The 21,516-nt window shown below is 35.3% G+C and overlaps 1 protein-coding gene across 2 annotated transcripts in view; it reads right to left on the reverse strand.

The window, feature by feature from the left end:
- Nucleotides 1-21,516, reverse strand: part of SPOCK3 (SPARC (osteonectin), cwcv and kazal like domains proteoglycan 3) — a 490,780-nt gene that overhangs the window by 353,449 nt on the left and 115,815 nt on the right. The gene's annotated exons all lie outside the window — the stretch shown is intronic.

Below are 21,516 nucleotides of genomic sequence, written 5' to 3' on the forward strand. Positions count from 1 at the left end.
CTCTAACTCTGCACCTAAAATATATTGAGATAGTCTTTAAAATCTTACAATTTTTTTTAAAAAATTCAAAATTTTAGAACAGGTTTAGATTTACAGGAAATTATAAAGGTAGTAACGATTGCTCTCATACACCTCACATATAGTTTCCCCTGTTACTGACATTGTACACTGCCTTCACAATATGGCTTTAAAATCATTCATGCCTTTCATTAGCTTGATTGCTCATTTATTTCTATTGATGAATAATATTTAATTATATGTTGTACCCTCTTCATTTATATATTCATCTATCAAAGGACATCCTAATTGTTTCCAGCTTTTGATGATTATAAATAAAGCTACTCTAAACACTTGTGTGCAAGTCTTATGCAGATAAAAGTTTTCTCATCAGTTGGCTAAACACTTAAGAGTATGTTCGATAGATCCTATCATAAGTGTATATTTAACTGAGTAAGAAAGTGTCATACTGTCTTCCAAAGTGGCTGTAATAGTTTACATTTCCAATGGCAATGAATGAGAATTCCTACTGCTCTGCAATGTTGCCAGCAATTGGTGGTGTCTGCTTTTTGGATTTTTGCCATTCTTACTGATATATAGATGGTATTTCATTGGTGATTTAATTTTCAATTGTCTGTTGACAAGTGCTATTGAACTTCTTTTTATATTCTTATTTGACATCTCTATATCATCTTTGGTGAGGTGTCTGTTCACATCTTGTGTCCATTTACAAATGTGTTTGTTTTCTTATGGTTCAGTTGTAAATGTCTGTTGTATATTACGGATACAAGTCCTTAGTATAAATGTGCTTTGCAAATATTTTCTATCAATCTTGGCACATTATTCTCATTCTCTTGAAGGTGATTTATACAAGACAGAAGTTTTTAATTTTAATAAAGCCAAATTTATCCTTTTTCCTTTCTCGGAGCATGCTTTTAGTGTCATATCTAAAATCTTATCAAACAAACCAAGATCGGGTAAATTTTCTGATATGTATGCTTCAAGAAGTATTATAGTTTTGTCTTTTACATGTTGGTCTGTGTTCCAGTTTGAGCAATATTTGTAAAAAATGAAAGGTCTGTGTCTAAATTCATTTTTTCTTTTGCCATTGAACATCAAGTTGTTCCAACACCATTTGTTCAAAATACTATTCCATTCTTCATTAAATTAACTTTACTCCTTTGTTGGGGACCAGTTGACAATATTTGTTTTGGTCCATTTTGGGGCTTTCTACCCTGTTCCATTGACTATGTGTCTATTGCTTTTGCCCGTATCATGCTGTTTTGAATACCATAGTTATAGGGTAAGACCTCTAATCTGGTTGAGTTATGCAATTTTGTTTTTCTTCTTCAGTATTGTGTCGACTATGCTAAGTTTTAAACTAAAGTTTTGAATCAGTTTTTCTATATTTAAAAAATATCTTGTTCAAAAGAATGAGAAAATAAGGCAGAGTCTGGGAGAAAATAGTTGCAAAAAATAAACCTAATAAAAGTTTGTTACAAAAAGTCTTAAGGAAAAAGAAACAAAAAACATAATTTAAACAGAGGGCAAAGGATCTGAACAGACGCATTACCAACAAACAAGGATGGAAAATAAGCATTATGAAAAGATGCTCAACATCATAGATCATTAGGAAATTACAAATTAAAACACCAAGATACTGCTACACATCTATTAGAATGACCAAAATCTAAAAAACTGACACCTAATGCTGACAAGGATGTGGAGCAACAGGAACTCCCATTCACTGCTGGTGGGAATGCACAATGGTAAAACTGCTTTGGAAGATACCTTGGGAGTTTCTAATAAAGCTAAATGTGTTCTTTCCATATAATCCAGCAATTGTTCTCCTTGGTATTTACCCAAAATTAGTTGAACATTGTTCATATCAAAACTCGCACATAGGCGCAGCTTTATTCATAACTGCAAAAACTTAGAAGCATCCAAAATGTCCTTCAGTTGGTGAATAGATAAATAAATGTACATTTAGACAATAGAATGTTATTCAACATGAGCTATCAAGCTATGGATGAAACATAAAGATGTATTAAGAAGTGAAAGAAGCCAATCTGAAAAGGCTATATACTGTATTATGCCAACTAAATGACATTCTGGAAAAGATAAAACTATGGAGATAGTAAAAGGATAGTGGTTTGCCAGGGTTTAGCAGGAGAGAAAAGACAAATAAGCAGAGTACAGAGATATCTGGGACAGTAAAATTATTCTACATTGTGCTATAATGGTAGATACAGGTTATTATACAACTGTCCAAATCCATAGAACATACAATACCAAGACTGAACATTAATATAAAGTATGGACTTGTGTGACAGTATATGTTAATCTAGGCTCATCAATTGTAACAAATGTAACACTGGTGCAGATGTTGAGTGGGGGAGATTGTGCATGTGTGTGGGAACGGGGAGTTTATGGCAATTCTCTGTAATTTCCACTCAATTTTGCGGTGAACATAAAACTACTCTTTTTTTCTATTTTTTTATTATAATTTTAGTTTGGGGATACATGTGCAGAATGTGCAGGTTTGTTACATAGGTATACATGTGCCATGGTGGCTTGCTGCACTCATCAACCCATCATCTACATTAGGTATGTCTCCTAATGCTCTCTGTCCCTTAACCGCCCATCCCCTGACAGGCCCCAGTGCATGATGTCCCCTACTCTGTGTCCATGTGTTCTCCTTGTTCAACTCCCACTTATGAGAGAGAACATATGGTGTTTGGTTTTCTGTTCCTGTGTTAGTTTGCTGAGAATGATGGTTTTCAGCTTCATCCATGTTCCTGCAAAGGACATGAACTCATCCTTTTTATGGCTGCATAGTATTCCACAGTGTGTCTGTGCCACATTTTCTTTTTCCAGCCTACCATTTATAGGCATTTGGGTTGGTTCCAAGTCTGCTATTGTGAACAGTGCTGCAATAAACATAAGTGTGCATGTGTCTTTATAGTAGAATGATTTATAATCCTTTGGGTATATGCCCAGTAATGGGATTGCTGGGTCAAATGGTATTTCTGGTTCTAGATCTTTGAGGAATCTCAACATGCAATCTTTGGTCTATGTCAAATGGTGACTATTCTATTAAGCCCACGCTGATTTCTTCCAAACTTCAAGAGAATTTAGGGTCCATATTTTTATGGTACTTATGTGCCTTTACCTCATATTATAGCATGCATGTACAGAATAAATATACTAAGAATTCTTGGGCTAGAATACATCTATAATTTTCTTAAATTGCATCTGCCTTAGTGACTTAACCTTCAGTAACAGATTTTTGGTAAATATAAAATAGAGGTAAATGGAAACTCCCTGCAAATATTCTATATTTAATATCAAGTATGATACATGTGACAATACATTTGAAATGAGACCATTTATTAAAATTGAAAATACAATAATTCAGAAAATTATAAGAAAACAGAGGACGACTATCAGCTGAGGTATTGCATGAGCAAAAATGTAACAATATTTTTAAAATATAATATATGCATATTATTTTCTTCCTGCTCACTGTTGAGCTGTTTTCATTGTGAGCATAAATAAATTTACACACACACACACACACACTAATAAACATATGTGTAAAATCACCCAACAAAATATTACCAAGTATAAATCAACAACATACAAAATAAGTATATACCCTGACAAAATGAAGTTTATTCTGGGTATACAAGCTTGTTCAAAATTCATACACCAATCCATGTAATCCACCCATATCAAAAAGTAAAGAGAAAAAAAATCTTACAATCATATCAATTAACGCTGAATAAATATTTCACAAAGCCAGCCATTATATTCATAATGTAACTATGAGCAAACTAGGAATAGAGGTCAATATTTTAACTTGGTAAATAATATCCACAAAAACCTTAGAGTTAGTATTATACTTAATGATGTGAAACTAGACACTTTCCTTTTAAGATCAGACACAAAGTAAATTATGTCTTCTCTCATTACTGTTATTAGATTCATATACATTTTCTATATACAAGACACTGCCATAGAAGAACAAAGATAATGTATTATTCAGGGTTCTCCAGAATAATGTACATAGAGAAAGACATAGGGAGAAAGAGATTATTCTAAGGAATTGGCTCACATGATTATGGACCTTAAAAGTCCAGACCCAGAAAACCCAATGATATCGATCCAGTTTGAGTCTGAGTAGGACAATGGTATAAGTTCCAGTCTGAATCCAAGTTTGAAGGCAGAGTAAGACCACTGTCAGCTCGAAGACAGTCAGGCAGAGGAAGGAATTCTTATTTTATTCAGGTATTCAACAAACTAGATAAGGCCCACCCACACTGAGGAGGGTAATCTGCTTTACTCAGTTTATCATGCAAATGTTAATCTTATTTAGAAACAGCCTAACAGATACACCTAGAATAATGATTAACCAAATATCTGGGAACCCTCTGACCCAGACAAGCTGACACAGAAAATGAACCATCACAGATGGTTTTAATTCTTCCTTGTGAATCTATATAACTTTCACTTCTTTTTTTATTCTATTATTTTATCTTATTATACCAGTGGGATGTTGATTAATAGTAACGTCATCAAAGATAATTCTAAATTCAATAATCTAAATTTACACCTTAGGAAAACCAGAGAAAGTATTGTATTCTATTCTCTGACTAATCCTAAGGCAAGCAGTAGAAAAAAAATAACAAAAAAATAGAGCAAAAATGAAATTCAAAATGGGAACAGTAGATAAAATTCACACCAAGTGTTATTTGAAAAATAAAATTGTAGTCATAGTAACTAAAGAGAGAGAGAACAAGTTACCAATATCAAAATATAAGAGGAATCAATTACCACTTACCCATGGACATCAAAAGGATAATAAACAAATAGTATGAAGGACTCTATACTCACAGAATTTATAACTTAGTTGAAATGGTTCAGTTCTGTGAATGACATAAACCTCCCAAACTTGCATGAGGGAAATTACAAAATCATATATATATATGTGCGTGTGTGTTTGTGTGTGTGTGTTTGGGGGGGTGTGTGCATAATTATTTTAATAATTAATAAATTTTAATAGTTAATTACCTTCTAAGAAGAAAGAACTAGCATGATTGTTTTGTTAGTAAATGCAACAAAATAAAAATTCCTGGTATGAATAACCAAGAATACAAGGAAACACAGCATACAAGGATAATATACAAATGTTACTGGCTTTCTTATATACTTTCAAGGAAAACTAAGAATTTGATTTTAAAGAAACAAAACCATTTGCAATATTATCAACCAATGGAATACGTAAGTGTAAATCTAACAAAATAGTTACTGGCTTTCTATGTGCAAAACTATAAATCTCTGAAGAAAGCCATAAAAAGACCTGAATAAATAGGGAGATATTTCACGTACATAGATAGGAAGCTTCAGTATGATTCAGATGCCAATTATTCTCATTTTTGTCTGTAGATTCAGTGCAATCAAAATCAGAATCCCAGCAAACTATATTTTAATAAACTTTATTTTAAAGCAGTTGTTATTTTTTTCTACTGCTTACTTTAGGATTGGTCAGAGAATGAAATACAATACTTTCTCTAATTTTCCTAAGGTGTAAACTTAGATTCTTAAATTTAAAATTATCTTTGATGATACAGATATTCAGCATCATCACTTTCCCTATAAGCATTTCTTTTGCTGCATCCTACAAATTTGGATGTTATAACTTCATTTTTTATTTAGATGTAATTATTTTTCAATCATCTTGATACTTCTCCTTTGACCCACGTGTGATTTAGAAGTGTATTCTTTAGTCTCTCAATATTTGGGGATTTTTCCAACTACCTGTCTGTTACTGATTTATAATAAATTTTGTTATAATCTGAGAACATATTTTCAATTATTTTTATTTTTTAAATGTATAACTTGTGTTTTTCAGTCCAGAGTATAGTCTGTAATCATAAGTATTCCATATGAGCTTGAGAAGAATGTGTTTTTTTGCTGTTCCTGGATGTAGCATTCTAAATACATAAATTACATCAAATTGATTAATACTACTGTACAGTCATTTGTATTTTTGTTGATTTTCTGCCTGCTTGATATATCAATTACTGAAAGAGGAATGTTGAAATCTTCAACTATAGTAATGGATGCATCTAGTTCTCTTTTCAGTTCCATCAGTTTTTGCCTTATATGTTTTGACACTGTTGTGTGGTACACACACGTTTAGTATTGTTATGTCTTCTTAGAGAATGATCTCTTTATCGTTGTGTAATGCCCCCTCTATCCCTAATAATTTTACTTATTCTGAAGGTGACTTTATCTAAAATTAATATATAGTTACTCCTATTTTATTTTCAATAGAGTTAGCATGTCATGTATTTTTTATTCCTTTACTTGAAACCTAGCTATATATTTATATTTAAGTTGAGTTTCTAAGAACTACCGTATAGTTGGGCCATGGGTTAATATCTAACATTTTAATAACTGCTTTCTATTTGTTGCATATCATTTGTCTTAAGCCTCTTGTTTTCTGCCTTCTCTGTTTTATTTGAGAACTTATATTCTCAAGTTTTGAGTATTTTATACAATTCATTTTATTACCTGTCTTGGTATATCAGTACATCTTCTCTAGTAACTTCATTTTTTGTCTCTTTTCTTGACACTAGGCTTCAGTAATACTGTTTCTCCAAAAATCCGTGTCTTACATTGCCTTTCACTGTAATCTGCTACTATTATTCTACTGGAGTCTTAATGGGTGTTGTGGTAAGATGTGTGGAGTGGAAGCAGTCTGTCACCTTATAGTTATTTTTTTTAATTTCAACTTTAATTTTTAATTCAAGGGGTACATGTGCAGATTTGTTATTTCTTACATTGATATATTGCATGATGCTGAGGCTTGGGGTACAATTGTTTCTGTTACCTAGGTAGTGAGCCTACTGACCCAGAAATCCCATTATTGGATATATACCCAAAGGAAAATCAATCATTTTACCAAAAAGACATATGCATTCATGTCTTCACAACACTATTCACAATAGTAAAGCCATAGAGTCAATATAGGTGATTATCAATGATGAAATGGAAAAAGAACATGTGATACATATACATTGTGGAATACCATGCAGCCATAAAAAAGAATCAAATCATGTCATTTGCAGCAACATGGATGCAGCTGGGGCCCATTATTCTAAGCAAATTAACACAAAAACAGCAAACTAAATATTGCATAATTAACCTTAATCTGTTAGAATGCTTGCGTCTCTAGCCTGTGACCTTCATAAATGTGTCCCCTGTGTTACAGCTTCCTTCCCAACAACTTATCTTAGGTGTGACAGAAAAACTAGAGTATCTATTAGCGGCAGTAGTGCCTTTATCCCAGACCTGTAACACGACTCTTATAAGGTCTTTTCTACTGGAGACTAAGTCTTGTTGGGGAGAATATTCTAGGTATGTTTAACCATGATTACTTTTCCCTTCCAGCTGCTAGAATCAAGAAGAAATCTTTCTCAGAGTTTTACTATGAGAACCTGCTGGAAATTCTGGAGGTAAAACACAGAATAAAGTGGGTTCTTCCTGCTATGACTGCAGACTTATAGGGCTTGCCCAATCTCTGCCTAGTCTTCACTCACCCTCCAACAATTTTTCTTGATTAATATTTAAGTGTTCCTAGTACTTTGTGACTCAGTGGCTTCTGCTGCAGGTAAGGAGATCTAAACTATCTCTCTCTCCATCTAATCTATCTTTTATTTAAATTCCTTCTTTTTACTTTTAAACTTTTCAAAAATAATGCCTTACTTTGGAAAGTATTCCATATTTACCGAACTAATCTTGATGTACAACTCCTATCGTCTCACAGCCTTGTTTAAAATCTTCAAAGCTTCTCATCACCTACAGAACAAAGTCCAATGATTTTCCAACCTTGCTTTTTGTTTCCTCTGTTTCACATCTCTGATTCTCCCACTCAGCTTATTTTTCTGTTCCCAGCATTTTAATTAACTCATTTTATCATCTCTTTGTTGGTGGGTTAACCCTCACTCTTTGATACTGTCTTCAACTCCAAAAACTATCTAACCTTTGACAAGCACCTTCATGTCAAATATTCCAGAAAGCCTCTCCAGATTCCCCAGAAGAAACGATGCCTTTGAAAATGCTCAGAACATTTGATCTATCACTTCCTGATGTATGGCTCCTTATCTAACAAAGCTTATGTTTGTTTATCTTATGAATTATTTACTTTATTGGAATGTATGCACCTAGAAGGAAGGGATCAGGGTCTAATTCATCTTCATAAGCTCCAGGGCACCTAGTACGGTAAGCCTGTCACACAGGATATATAGAATCATTATGTTATAAATGAGGAAAAATATAATAGCTGCTTTTGATTCTTTCTGGAGATTTTTCCCATTCATTTTTATTATACTTTTTATAGTTAATATACACAATTATATTTGTGAATCTTGGTTAATGTATTAAAACCATAAAACTGCAAGATTTTAACATTTTCTTCATTTATTAGTAGTTTTATGATTTTAAGTTATTTTTATCTACATATTTTAAAATATTGGAATTAAATACAGCAGATCTAACAGCATATACAATTCCTGATTTCCTACTGAAGTGGCTGTTACATACAAGGAAAAATATAATGATCATTTTGGTATATCAAAATAATCTTTTCTTATTGAAAATTAGATGCATATATGAGAAATGACTTAGATCAGAGGTACCTGAAACTTAATACCTGCAAAAGTTGGAGATAATGAAAACCAAGCATATTTGACATACAAAGTTATATAAAGGCTCAGAAATTGGTGGCATATACACAAAGCTATACTTTATACTTATCTTCCACATTTACATAATAAATGTAAAATTTCTCTTAATCATAATTTCTTCATTTCATTACCTTCTGAAACCACCAGGTGCATAAGCAGTATTTAAAATTTGTTGTATTTATATATATATATTTTAAATTTTAAAAGAACACGGGGTTGGCATTTAATGGACTTCAGTTTGAATCATGTCTGTCACTGTAATTTTTCCTTTCCTCTGCTGAAGTTTCCCTTTTTGAATGATTAACCTATTACTTCACATTAAAAACTGATATGACTATTCAAAAGCATCTTGGTAAAGCATAGAAGAGCTTTGCAAAATTGAAGTATAATTTGACACATTAATTTCTTTCTTCATGACAATTATGTATAGTTTGGTCTGAGCTATCACAATAAATATAACCTAATATCACTTAGGCTTCACTTTTTATTTATAATATGTTCAGAAGTTATTTATTCTCACATTTTATATGAATTTAAGCTTGGATCACTAAGACATGTCTATCCTTTTTAAAAGTAATGAATACCAAACTCTCACTATCAAATTACTTCTTATAAAATATTTTATTTTCATCAATAAATAAAGCAACCAAGGTGTAATTTGTCAAGGCCTCTTATCACAGTAATTTCAAATGCCATGTAACATAGGCAGCTATTGTTAGATGTTATTGTTAGATGTCCCCTCTTTCTCTGATTGACTGACCTCTTCTAACCAGCTGACTCTATTCAGTAGCTGCCAGCTTTCTCTTTTCTGTTGCTCAAAGGGACTCACTGCTTGCTTAGCTCAGTAATCAAAAACATCCTGAAGGTATGTCTTCCACTTCCCTTTCTGTGTCTGTCTCTGTCTCTGTCTGTCTCTCTGTCTTTCTCTCTCTCTCTCTCTCTCACACACACACACAAAATCCTCATTCTCTCTCAAAATTATTTCTCAGATTTATTAATCAATGTAGAGTCAACCTCACCCTCCCATCTTATCCCTTCTGCATTAAAAATGTGCACAAATAATTAGGATATAAAATACCAACTGAAAAGCAATGGATTTACATTGAATAAAAAAATAAAATATTCTGAAAAGAGTTTTGATGATTCTATTTTATCATATGCTAATTATTTAAATGTTGGTTAATTTATGAGTAGATGATCTCAGTTAAGCAAAATGTCATCCATCAGATCATTATATTCCCAAATCTAATTATTCCCAAACAAGTAATCACTTGCATTTACTTCTAGAATATATTTCTGTGAAACAGAGAATGTTATCCAAATCTTTCTAGCTTCTTATCTTTGCATAATGACTTTCTAGGATTTAAACCCCAAATGTGTTACCATCACTCTCAAATTTCCATTCAGTTATATAACACCCCTATATATATATATATATATATATATATCCTGGAACCCATGCATGGTAATTCTTTGAAACTCATGGTCAGTTTTGGTGAAACTTCCTACATCTTTAGTTTCAACATTCTCATTAATATTTTTCACTCATTGAAACTGGCTTTGTACTAAGGATACTGCTTTCCCTAATGTTCTCTTAAGTGGTGGCTGTTTTCTTTATTACATTCTTCCGGCAAAGGCCTAGACATGGGATAGGTGTCTATCTGACTTCTCAAGAACTGTCACAGGGCCTGCTAGTCATTTCTAAGCTCTCTCTCCCTCCCACTTCCCCCAAATTTTATGGCTTTGGTTCTCCAAATCCTTCTTGTTGAACTCACTAACTTTCTCCCTAATTATAACCTTTTTTAGACTCATTAGTCTCCCTACTTATTCCCTGAAACTGACTTAATGATAATTTCTCCACAACCACTCTCATCAAAATCCTTGGTAATTTCATTATCCACACTGATGACTTTCAGTCCTGGCCTCTCAGCTACTTGTCCTCTTCTTCAATATTATTGTTCTCTACATACCTCAGAAACTCACATGATCATATTATGTTTGCTATTTACCAACAAGTGCTATGATCTATGCTTGTTAATTACCAATAAGTGTTATTTATTTAAGAACTCAATTGAAACATCCTCCTCACCAACCACTGTCTTGTCTCTTCAGGTTGTTTCCTTCAATATGCTAATTCTCTAAATGCCTAAGGTTCACCAGTATCTTCAATTCATAATTCTTACTCTTTTTTTTTTTGAGACAGAGTCTTTCTCTGTCACCAGGCTGCCAGATTGGAGTACAGTGGTGCAATCTTAGCTCACTGCAACCTCCACCTCCCAGGTGCAAGCAATTCCCCTGCCTCAACCTCCGAAGTAGCTGGGACTACAGGTGTGCCTGGCTATTTTTTTTTTAAAGTAGAGACAGGGTTTTACCATGTTGACCAGGATAGTCTCGATCTCCTGACCTCGTGATCTGCCCACCTTGGGCTCCCAAAGTGCTGGGATTACAGGTGTGAGCCATTGCGCCTGGCCCTCTTACTTCTTTTTTTTCATTTCTTTGTAGCCTGAAATCTAAATTAGCAAGAGTAGTAAGAGTGTCATAACTTGGATCTTTGTGGGTTGAAATAACCGCTTTATTTTGCATACCTAAGCTAAAATGAGGACAAGTGGAGACTGGGAAGAGGAAGCTTTATGAGGAGATCAGATTGAAACCTCAGGTAACAACACAGACTATACGTAGCATCTCTTTTTTCAGCTGTTGTTTGGAATGACCTCAAAATAAAGCACAAAGATCAGGCCTTAGGAGACAACAACCTAAACTTTAAATATTCTGGAGAACATTCCAGATGGGGCAGACCAATATGGCTAAATAGAAGCCTTCACCAGTTTCCTCCCTTCCCCTGCAGGAATAGCAATTTAACATCCACACAAAAAATGCACCTTCCTAAGAACCAAAAATCAGGTGAGCAATCACATTACCTGGTTTTACTTCATATCACTAAGAAGCACTGAAGGTGGTAAAAAAGACAGTATTGAATTGCTGATACTACTTCTCCCCCATACTCCAGCAGTGGCCTCCATGGCATGGAGAATATGTGTGCTCTGGAGAGACAAGTACAGTGATTGTGGAACCCAGTGCTGCTGAACTCATTGCACTGAACTCAGTACTGCTCTGTCATGGTGAAAATCAGAACTGGGCTAAACTCAGCCAATGCCCACACACAAAGGGAGCATTTAAACCACTCCTAGACAGAGGAGAATTGTCCATCCCAGCGGTTGAAACTTGGGTTATGTCAAGCCTCGCCACCATAAGTTAAAGTGCTCTGGGGTACCAAATAAACTAGAAAGGCATTCTAGGCCATAAGGACTGTAATTGCTAGGCAAATCCTAGGCTCAGAGACAGTGGATGTGGGACACCAGCCAGGATGGCTAAGGAAGTGCTTGTACTGCCCCTCCCCAACACCAGGCAATACAGCTTACAGAAATAATAATAATAACTTAAAAAGTAACTCCTTCTTTCTGCTTGAGGAGAGAAGAGGGAAGAGTAGAGAGGACTTTGTCTTACATCTTGAATATAAGCTCACCAACAAGGTAGGGACATGAGGCACCCATTCCAGGTACTAGCTCCCAGACAACATGTCAGGAAACACCCTGGCCCAGAAGGGAACCTACTCCCTGAAAGGGAAGGACCTAGTCCTAGAAGAATTAATTACCTACTGACTAAAGAGCCCTTGGTCACTGAAGAACCAACAGCAATACCCACCTAACACACCACGGACCTTGAGTAAGATTTTGCGAAACGCTGGCTTCAGAGACCAGCTTCGCCACAGTGGGACAGAGCACCAAGTGGCCTCTTGGGGTCTCAGATTCTAGGCCTTAGCTCTTGGATGGTATTTCTGGGTCTGCCCCGGACCAGAGGGTGGCGCACTACCCTGAGGAGTGAGTCCCAGGCCTGACAGCATTTACCACAAGCTCGCTGATGAGCTTTTTAGCCTATGGGAGCATCAGAAGTAGCCTGGCAGTACTCCCTGTGTGTCTGCCAAAGCGAGAGGCCCCTCTGTCTGTGAAAAGCACAGGGAAAGTGGGAAGGACTTTGTCTTGCAGTTTCAGCAACATCTTGCATTCAATAAAATAGAGCACGAGATAGATTTCTAAGGTTTCTGACTTCAGTTCCTGGCTCCCGGACGGCATCTGTGGATCTGCCTGAGGCCTGGGAAAACTGACTGCCCTGAAGTAAAGGACACAAGTCTAGCTGGCTCCACCACTTGCAGATAATGAATAAAAAAAAAGGATAGAAGACCCAAATAAATAAAATCAGAGATGAACAGGGAGACATTACAATTGATACCGCAGAAATTGAAAGGATCATTAGTGGCTACTATGAACAAGTAACTTTATGCCAACAAATTGGAAAATCTAGGAGAAATAGATAAATTCCTAGACAATACAACCTACCAAGATTGAACAAGGAAGAAACCCAAATCCTGAACAGACCAATAACAACTAATAAAATCAAAGTCATAAAAAAAAGTCCCCAATAACAAGATATGCCCAGGACTCATTGGCTTCATGGCTGAATTCTGCCAAAGATTTAAAGAACTAATATAAATCCTACTCAAACTATTCCAATAAATAGAGGGCAAAGGAACACTTCCAAATTCATTCTACTAGGCCAGTTTTACCTTGATACCAAAGCCAGAAAAAGATACATAAATAAAAGAAAACTACAAGCCAATATCCCTGATGAATTTTAATGCAGAAATCCTCAACAAAATATTAGCAAGCTGATTTCAACAACACATTAAAAAGATCATTAGTCATGACCAAGTGGGATTTATCCCAGTATGCAAGGATGGCTGAATAAATACAAATCAATCAATGTGTTATATCAAGAGAATGAAAGACAAAACCCATATGATCATTTCAATTGTTGCCAAAAAAAGCATTTCGTAACATCTGACATCCCTTCGTGATAAAAACCTGCAAAACATGGTGATAGAAGAAAAATATCTCAACGTAATAGAAGCCGTGTATGACAGACCCACAGCTAGTATCATACTGAATAAAGAAAAACTGAAAGCCTTTCCTCTAAGATTGGGAACACAGTAGGATGCCCACTGTCACCAGACAACAGAGAGATATAAAGGACATCCAGATTTTAAGGGGAAAAAGTCAGATTCCTTGTTTGCTGATGATATAAGCTCATATTTGGAAATACTTAAAGACATCACAAAAAAGTAATTAGGACAAATTCAGTAAAGTTGCAGGATACAAAATCAACATACAAAAATCAGTAGCATTTCTATATACCAACAGTGAGCAATGTGAAAAAGAAATAAAAAAGTAACCCCATTTAAAATAGCCACACATAAAATTAAATACCTAGGAATTAATTTAACAAAAAAAGTGAAAGATTCCATCTGACAAGAGATTAACAACCAGAATGTATAAGGAAGTCAAGCAACTCTATACAATCCCAAAAGAAAGGAAATCAGTATATTGAAGAGATATCTCCACTGTCATGTTTATTGTGTCACTATTCACAATCGCCAACATTTGGAAGCAATCTAAGTGTCCATCAACAGATGAATGGATAAAGAAAATGTGGTAAATATACACAGTGGCATACTATTCAGTCATGAAAAGGATGAGATTCTGTCATTTGCAACAGCATGGATACCTCCTTTTCTCTATTACACAGAGGAAAGAAAGAAAAAGAAATAAACTCTCACCACCACAGGTACATTTCTTTTTAGGTGATGATTGGGTCTGTGTACAAAACATCTTTTAAACTCTTACTTCGTTAAGAAATTACAGACTCTTTTTTTTTTTTTGAGACGGAGTCTCGCTCTGCCGCCCAGGCTGGAGTGCAGTGGCCGGGTCTCAGCTCACTGCAAGCTCCGCCTCCCGGGTTTACACCATTCTCCTGCCTCAGCCTCCCAAGCAGCTGGGACTACAGGCGCCCACCACGTCGCCCGGCTAGTTTTTTGTATTTTTTAGTAGAGACGGGGTTTCACCATGTTAGCCAGGATGGTCTCGATCTCCTGACCTCGTGATCCGCCCGTCTCGGCCTCCCAAAGTGCTGGGATTACAGGCTTGAGCCACCGCGCCCGGCCAAATTACAGACTCTTAATCAATGAAAGATCAATGAACGAAAGAACAAAAAAGGTGATAGGGAAGAATTCATTAAAGAAAGTATGCATATCACCTTCATTTGTGTTCTATTTAATCGTTTATCCATAAGACAATACCCATTGAACCCCTATTATGTGTAAGGAAGTAATAAACATTTTATGGATGAATGAATAAATACACTTATGGGGGAGAAAAATTCCAAAATAGAGCTCTAAATTCCAGGAAACATTTAATAATATAGTTAAATATCTCTAAAAAAAAATCCCTTTCAACATAAGATTAGTAACCACTAGTGAACGTTCCTAAAATGAAGATGAGTGTGTCAGTGCTAACAATGTCACCATATAATTTATTACACTGGTTGAGAGATTTTATTATTTTCTTTCATTTTTTTGAAAATATAATCATCCAAGATCTGCTACATGTTTATCATCACAATATTTTGGAAAAACATACTAATATATTTTATTTGATAATAAGCTACTGGACACTTACAGGGCCAAAAAAGGAAATATAATTTATTATAAAATAATTGATGGGTTATCTATTTTCCCTTTTTTGAAATAAATGACATATTTTCAAATGTGGATGTACAGACTATACACTTTATATATATAGTCTATATATATAATACTTCATATATAATTATTAAATACAGAAAAAAATTTAAAACTAAAAATTGGTGAAATTTCTTAACTGAAGCAAACATCAAATGCAAACATGCAAATAAGGTCATTAAGACAGATAACAAAGCCCGCTGACTCAAGAATATATTTTCCAATTGCAGCACAATACTAGAAAGATTTTCGTAATTTGAACACTCACAACGATCACTTTTTTTTCATTGAAAGTTGACATAAATGACGAGTCTTTAGTCAGAATTTTTATTTTATTTATTCATTTATTTATTTTGAGATAGAGTCTTGCTGTGTCACCCGGGGTTGGAGTGCAGTGGCGCAATCTCGGCTCACTGCAAGCTCCGCCTCCCAGGTTCACACCATTCTGCCTCAGCCTCCCAAGTAGCTGGGACTACAGGCGCCCGCCACCACGCCCGGGTAATTTTTTGTATTTTTAGTAGAGATGGGGTTTCACCACATTAGCCAGGATGGTCTCAATCTCCCAACCTCATGATCTGCCCACCTCGGCCTCCCAAAATGCTGGGATTACAGGCATGAGTCACCACGCCTGGCTGTCAGAATGTATTTTTAATTTACAATCATGAGACCTAATTCCAGCCAAACATTACGAGGCCCTCACTGACCGGATGATCACAATTAACCCCATCTGACCTATTCACTCTAAATAAACTATTAAAAGGCATTATTCTACATAACACTTGCTTAATTTTTTAAATAACAATTAAAAATTTTTGAGACTAGTTTCTAATCAGATACTAAAAGTAAATATCTCAGCTTATCTCTAGTTAACATTAATTCATCCCAATGTGAGAATATGCTATTTCATTATCATAGTTGAGTTGTGGGAAAATTGCTGACAAAGGCCAAAGTGGGTTATGAATTGTGAAAAGCATCCTGTTGCCAGAGTTGATGACTGAATTCATAACAATTGACTCTAAAAGATAATGTCACTAGTTTAAAAGCAGCACTTTTTTTTTTGAGACAAGGTCTTGCACTGTTGCCCAGGCTGGAATGCAGTGCACAATCACGACTCACTGCAGCCTTGATTTCTCAGGCTCAGGTAATTCTCTCACTTCAGCCTCCCAAGTAGCTGGGGCTACATGAGCAAGCCATGATGCCTGGCTAATTTTTTCTATTTTTTGTAAAGATACGGTGTCACTATGTTTCCCAGGCTGGTCTCGAACTTCCAGGCTCAAGCAATCCTCCCACCTCGGCCTCTCAAATGCTGGGATTACAGGGAAGAGCCACCACCCTCAGCCTAGAAGTAACTTTTAAGAAGCTTTAGTTTGGTGAAAGATTCAACAGGAAATATGCTGGCATCTTAAATCTGTATATATGCTTCATCACTCTTAAAAACTATGAGCTCATAAAACACCTGAGTATAATATAATTTCCTGAAAATGTCTAAATCATATGAATCCCCTAGAGGAGTGTCTTCCTCAGAGGATAGAACAGTAAGTAACCATAAACACTTTAAAAATAGAGCAAAGTGTTCTAAAAATGACTTTTCTAAAATGTTACAAGTATGCAACTCCTATCAGTTTTTTAAATATAAATTGCTTAAATAGTGTATTAAAGCATATTTATGACTAGATAGGTACTGACTTGCTATGGTTTAAGGGATTTTGTCAGGGTCTGTCTACCTACTTTATTCCCACATGAAATAGACAGTGAGTTCATGCTTTGCCTCAACGAGATCCAGGACTCTTGCAGCAAACGTTGGGATTGAGGGGGCTGTTGCTAATACTTCAAATGATTGGCATGTCTCCAACAGGAGGTGAAAAAGACGGGAAAGGGTACAAAAACGTAAAGCCTTCACCATTCCTTTGTATTACTCCTTTAAAATTGTTCCATCACAGATCTGGTTTCAAATAACTTTATGTTAGGTGAAACGCAGAAATAGGAAAGAAATGAGGTTTGGAAGAAGCCTCACAAAATTGCTCTGAATGAAAACATAGAAATACCATGGGGTGTCATCAGGGAGAGACCCCATCAAAAATTTCCCTGAAATATATGCTCCAAGGACTCTGTTTAAAACTGCTCTTTTACAAATAAAATCATATATATTAGATGTGTCAGTGTAAACCAAGAACTACATGAAAGTAGGCCTGTGTGCTTGTCTGCATACTTGTGTAAGCACATCCAAGGACACTGGATAACTAGATTTCCTCCCCTATTATCAGGCTATTTCAGTATCAAGTGATTTGCCTGCTTGATCATATTGATTTTGTATCTTAGCAGCAGGTAGGAAGAATCAATGTGAAAAGGTCAACATGTCAAGAGGAGAAGTACAAATCTTAGGCCAATTGTTGTAGTAATGAAAAATACTCAAAGTCAATGACAGTGACAAACTAAAGCCAGCTGAGCTTTTTTAATCTCACTTTAGTCCAAACCACTGCATTTTAATTACTGAGTTATTTCTGAAGTACATTCCTACTTAGATTCATATTGAACAACTCTATAAATCTTTTTCTACACAGTAACCTAACATTTTGCTTTTTAATCCTGTGCTTTATGATTATACAATTTATATGTGTATGAACTTGCATGGCAGGAGGGTTCTTCTTATGATTTTTTTTTTTTTTTTTTGCCATTGGCTATCTTTTAGGTTTTGCTCTCAATTAAACACAAGTCTGCATAAGTAAAAAGGCCATAGTTTTCAGCAAAAAACTATCTCAGCCACTCAGACTTAAGACACCGTCTAATTATCAGAATAGGAATAAGAATGAGTTTCAGTCAGTGTCTGAGCAGATAGATGGCACATTCAAAGGATTAACTGATAAAAACTTTATCTAAGGGTCTATTAAGGGAGTAGTTAGCAGTATTAAGGGAACAATCAAAGGCAGGATACACACCAAGTTTCAAGCAACAGCAGTAAACCTCATTACCTGCCCATAGGCCTACGGTACAAGAAAGAAGCAGGACGTCATGGTACCAACACCAAGTGGAAGCGGCATCTGTGGGAGATCCAAGCGCTATGGACAAAAGTGAAGAGTATCTTTTTCCATGAAGAGAGGGAATGAATATCTCAGCCTCTCTCAGCTGCAGTGCTTTGCTCCTTCATTTGCTGTTTCCCACTCTCTCAACCCAAAAAGAAGCCATTCAGCAAGGGAGTGTGGCTAAAGGAGTTTATAGGACCTTCTGAGGCACAGAGCAGAGAAGAAATATGCAGAGAACGAAGTTGAAATATCCAGCTGAAAATAACCAGAACAAAGTGAGAGAAAGAGGGGAAAACTTCCCTTTTTAATTGTATTCAAGAGACTAAAAAGTCACAGGTGAATATTCATGCTCCAGGAATACCAGACTAGCTTATAGCAGACCAAATTCTCCTCTGAAACAAACAAGCGAAGGTAGAGGACAATCCAACAAACAAACAATGAGAAAATACACATCTATTTGAAGGCATCGGAGAGCTGGCAAGTGAGCCAGTACTTGAAAAGCCAAGATCCTGGAGAAGAGGGACTCATGGAAGAAAACCTAATAGCTATGCCACTTCTCAGTAACAGGTAAAAATACCTTTTTCTATGTTGAGAAAAAGATGCTGATAAGCTAAGTAGAAGGACTGTGAGGAGACAGAGAACCTGAACAGAGTTTCTTCCCATTTCTTAGGACTGGTAGATGAAACTCCGGGATCCTAAGACAGCCAAGATTAAATATACGAGCTCCCTCAACAAAGGGAAGATAAGAAGGCCTGCTCGTGTCCCCTCTAATACTCACACATTTATAAGCAGTGCAGGCACAGAAAAAATCATGAGGAATCCAGTATGGAGAAGTGAGCCTTTAAATGTAATTTTCAGCATCTTTTTCTCAAGTAAAGGTCCTGTGGAAAAAGATTGGTAGGCAGGTCAGAACACACTTTGTGACTAGGTCTCTTCGGAATTCTACTCCCTCATACCAGTCCACAAGTGGCAGTTTAAATTGTGTTACATATTCTGCTAATGTTCCTTTTCCTCTTTTAAACATTTTTATGGATATGTAATAGTTTCACATATTTATGGAGTATATGTGATTTTTTGATACAAGCATAAATTGTGTAATAATCAAATTTGGATAATTGGAATATCCATCATCTCAGACATTTATCATTTCTTTGTGTTGGGAGCATTCCGGTTTTTCTCTTGCATTTACCACGGCCCCAGTGTTGAAGGCCACCATTGGTCATTCTGTCCCAAGAAGCATTTGTCTATATCTGGAATTTAGTGCCTCTAATTTTCTCGATGGTGAGTTTAAAATATATATATATATAAAATATTAAATATATTATATATATTACTGTTTAAATTATATACTATATATAATTATACATTATAATTATATGTTATATATAATTGTATATTATATACATATATTATACATATATAGTATATACAATACTCTCTATATAGTGTATGCAATACTACGTATATTGTATATGCAATACTATGTATATTGTATATACAATACTATATATATATATTGTATATGCTCTATGAAACCCAGAACAAATACAAATTGGATGACTCTGACTCCATTTTGTTAGCACAGCAGAAAAACAGTGAGAGGAAATGGCACCTACCTCAGTTTCTACTATTCTTTTACATAAAATGTTTGGTATGAAGGATTATATGATCCATAATTAGAAGCACGAGGTCCTTTTGGTCAAACCAACATTTGAGCTCTGATCTCCTGCTTGAAAAGTTCTTTCAGTATTATAACACCCTCTCCTACTTGACAGACTGAATTTCGCTAAGCAATGATGTATTGAATGTGATGTTTCTTTCTATGTGTGTATGATTATAATTAATCCAAAAAGTAAACAAGCTAGATCCGGAAGCTCAAGTGATTTTATAACTTATAGAACAATAGATATATTGTGTGTATATATACACATATATTATATAAATATATTATTGTGTATATATATACATATAATGGGTTTAATATATACATACTTTTGTAATTTATTTGACTTGTTTTCATATCAAAGAGGAAGCAATAGTCTTTTATAATTTTCTATATCTTAACTATAATTGGAGCTACATTTACTATGTTTCCAGTTTTCTGCCACGAAAATTAATATTGCAAGGAATTTTCTTCCTCATGCCTTTTGGGGTGTCTGTGTGTGTGCACATGCATGTGCGCATGTGTGTATGTGTCTGTACACATACACATACCTCTTGGGTATTTTTATAGGAGTGAAATTTCTGGGACATAGAGCATGCAAAAGTCATGCATTTTATTTACATATATTTTGTACTCCATGAGATGTTATTAATGCCTTAATACCTTAATAGTTAATATTTATTTAGGTTAGCTACATATTTTTCCTTTTCATTACTCTTTATTCCTTACTGAATGTTAGTGCTTTTCTCTGTTATCATATCCTCCTACCTGAAGAACTACTTTTAGTAATCATTTCTGATGTGAGCCGACTGCTGATGAATTCTCTGTTTTAGTTGATTTGGAGATATTTATTTTTCTTCTGCAATTTGAAGTGTATGGATACAGACTTCTGTTCTAGAAGCTATTTTCTTTCAGAACTTTAAAGATGTTTAAATTCATTCACTTCTGTTATTAATTTCTGTTATTAACATCTTTCACCTGTCTTCTGGCTTTCATAAATTGAGCTGAGAATAGTTAGCTGTTAATATTCATTGTAGCCCCTTTGAAGGCAACCGTCTCATATTCCCCTACTTCTTAACAACTGTATTTTAGGTTTTGCCCTGGGCTTTCAGGAAGTACAAAACAGCAAGCAACTGAGGTCTGGGGGCAGAGCAGCAGTGTGGGAAGGGCTCTCCCAGAAGGTGAAAATCGCAGGGAGGCTCTGGGGAGCAAAGTGCAATCTCCAGTTTTCCTGAGAACTGATGGTTAGGCTGCAAGGAATAAAGAGATTTCTGGAAGTCAATGCAAACTTTCCAGGGAAAGACCTAGTCTCATTCTGCATATTTGAAAAAGAGGATAACTGAGTCTGACTAAAATGCAACAAAGCTTAATAAGACTCAACAGACTATGTCATGAAACCCAGCACAAATGCAAATTAGGATGACTCTGACTCCACTTTGGTAGCACGGCAGA

The sequence above is a fragment of the Trachypithecus francoisi genome, unplaced genomic scaffold (genome assembly GCF_009764315.1).
Source record: "Trachypithecus francoisi isolate TF-2019V2 unplaced genomic scaffold, Tfra_2.0 Lachesis_group1, whole genome shotgun sequence".
In the NCBI taxonomy this organism is placed as follows: domain Eukaryota; kingdom Metazoa; phylum Chordata; class Mammalia; order Primates; family Cercopithecidae; genus Trachypithecus; species Trachypithecus francoisi.